The following is a 1,998-nucleotide window of genomic DNA, read 5'->3' as shown; positions in this document are numbered from 1 at the left end:
TTCTTGGATTTTTTTACTTTAAGAGGTAACAACATGGATTAACTAAATCACCAATCTTCTTGATAGGTTAACATGCAAGAATGTTAAATAAAATTGACAATATGTTATTGCCACGGGTATATTTTGATAACCTTTGCATCCATAACAAAATGGAGTTTCCACTGGCAACACTGGAAACACGACTTGCAATATATTCTTTTACATTTACTTACCTTCTATATCAATTAATCAGCTCTATTCTTTAAAAGAAGGGATTATAATCCAAAAGTTCTGGCATTGGTTGGGCTTATTCATCATGTTGAATGGGCCGATTTGTGTTTAGTTTATTTTCTTTTAAATTAAGAAGTTGTTGGGCCTTGGGCCCATTAGTTCTTATTTTTAAAAGAGTTGTAACTATTTAGTTTGAGTTGCCGCCCTACTAAGGGCATCTTTGTAATATCTCATATTTAAGTTAAATATAAATAGAATGAAGGGCTGGCGGCTAGGGTTATGATACACGATCCTAGTTGACTTTCTTCTCCTTTTCTTCCTCTTTCTCTTTCTATTGCTAAAATCTACAACTTCCCCCTCTTCCTTTCACAAGAAGCTTAACCGAATCAGTAGATAGTGGTTTCTACTTGGTATCAGAGCAGGTTGAAGGTTCTGGAAGTGATTCTCTCATGCAGCCCTAGATCGACCGACTGCATAGAGATTTAAGAGGTTGATCGAAGCTCTCAGGTAAGCCCAGTTTTTGGATTTTTCTTGATGGATCTGTATGCCCTGTAGCTGGTCTAGGGTTTCTCATCAGAATCAGGAAAAACTGGAGAAAGGGGAAGAGTCCTGTTTTTGTTGGACTCTTCAATTTTGACCTAGGTAGTGGCGCCCTATTTTTTAGGGTTCCTTGGAGTTTTTTATAAGGGGTGATTCAAGTTCCACATGATTTGGAGACTTTAGAGAGGGCGGTTACCTTTTCTCTCTCTTCTCCCATCTCACAGAAAAGGAATCTTTCGTGGGAAGAAAGTCCAAGACACCAAAGGAGTGTCGTTGGTTCCAGAAGGTGTTTTGTTTATTCTTGCTGCATTTTTTATTTGTTTCTATACCCTTTTGAAGAAGCATGGAGGGACACAAAGTTGAATATAAGCTCGGGAATGAAATGGGACCTGTGGGAGGAGGTGCTGGAGACCCCTTCGGAGCTGGGACCATTACTACAGTTAGGTTGGATGGTACAAACTACTTGGAATGGTCCCAATCTGCAAAGATGGACAGTGGGGCTTGTGGTCGTGAAGTGAATGGAATCTACGTCCTTGATGCTCTCCCTCTTCACCAAAGTAATCATGTTTGTAGGGACAGTGAGTCAAAATCTGTGGATCAGATTATGCTTTGGCATAATCGTCTGGGTCATTTGTCTTTTTCTTCTTTGAGTTATTTGTTTCCAAAACTGTTTGAGTCTGTGAGTCTGTCAAGTTTGAAGTGTGAAGGTTGTGAACTTGGAAAGCATTGTACACACTCTTTTAAACCTAGTAATAAAATATGTTCTCCTTTTGATGTTATTCATTCGGATGTGTGGGGCCCTTATCATGTTCCCTCTATGGGTGGTTATCGCTATTTTCTCCTATTTGTGGATGATTTCTCTCGATATTCCTGAATTTACCTGATGAAATCCCGCGATGAAGTACCATCCTTGGTGAGGCAATTCCACTAGATGATACTAACACAGTTTGGAACGAGAATAAAGATGTTTAGATCTGACAATGCTAGGGAATATTTTGAGAGACATCTTGCCTCATATCTGTTGGAGTATGGTGTTGTCCATCGGAGTAGTTGCTCCTACAACCCACAACAGAATGGAGTTGCAGAGAGGAAGAATAGACACATTGTTGAGATTGCAAGAAGCATGATGATCATAGCTACCATTCCGGTTCGTTTTTGGGGTGATGCAGTTCTCACGGTAGTATATCTGATTAACATGGTGTCTTCTCGTATACTTGGATTCAGCACTCCGTTCAGCCTTCTTTTTCC

This window comes from Nelumbo nucifera, chromosome 3, assembly GCF_055504915.1.
Source record: "Nelumbo nucifera cultivar China Antique chromosome 3, China Antique-T2T, whole genome shotgun sequence".
In the NCBI taxonomy this organism is placed as follows: domain Eukaryota; kingdom Viridiplantae; phylum Streptophyta; class Magnoliopsida; order Proteales; family Nelumbonaceae; genus Nelumbo; species Nelumbo nucifera.
Note: the sequence above shows the minus strand (reverse complement) of the source record.